This window comes from Morone saxatilis, unplaced genomic scaffold (assembly GCF_004916995.1).
Source record: "Morone saxatilis isolate NCDOM2014 unplaced genomic scaffold, NCSU_SB_2.0 Contig18, whole genome shotgun sequence".
Taxonomy (NCBI): Eukaryota; Metazoa; Chordata; class Actinopteri; family Moronidae; genus Morone; species Morone saxatilis.
This window is the reverse complement of record NW_023339740.1, coordinates 17,671,828-17,672,080: the sequence shown is the minus strand read 5'-3', so window position 1 is coordinate 17,672,080 and position 253 is coordinate 17,671,828. Positions and strand designations below refer to the sequence as shown.

The window sequence follows — 253 nt, the reverse complement described above, 5'->3', positions numbered from 1 at the left end:
TTTTATCACAAACCTTTCATCACTATCATTTTCCCACAACCATCAACCCATTTGTGCTGGGTTGATGGTTGTTGTGGAATGTTCAGTGCTGAAAGGTTTTGTGACTCAAATTCCACTCAAGAATCTACTGAACCTACAAGTCCAACTCTAATGCTAAGTACCAGCAACTCTCAGCCTCAATCAACCAGCCAGGAAACATCTGCAACAATGATGTCCTCATCCACAGAGTCACAATCTACATTCGCTACTCATT

General features: G+C 41.5%; 1 protein-coding gene across 1 annotated transcript in view; it reads left to right on the top strand.

The window, feature by feature from the left end:
• Nucleotides 1-253, top strand: part of LOC118328144 — a gene marked incomplete at its 5' end in the record, with an annotated part of 3,359 nt that overhangs the window by 2,276 nt on the left and 830 nt on the right. The window lies entirely within an intron of this gene.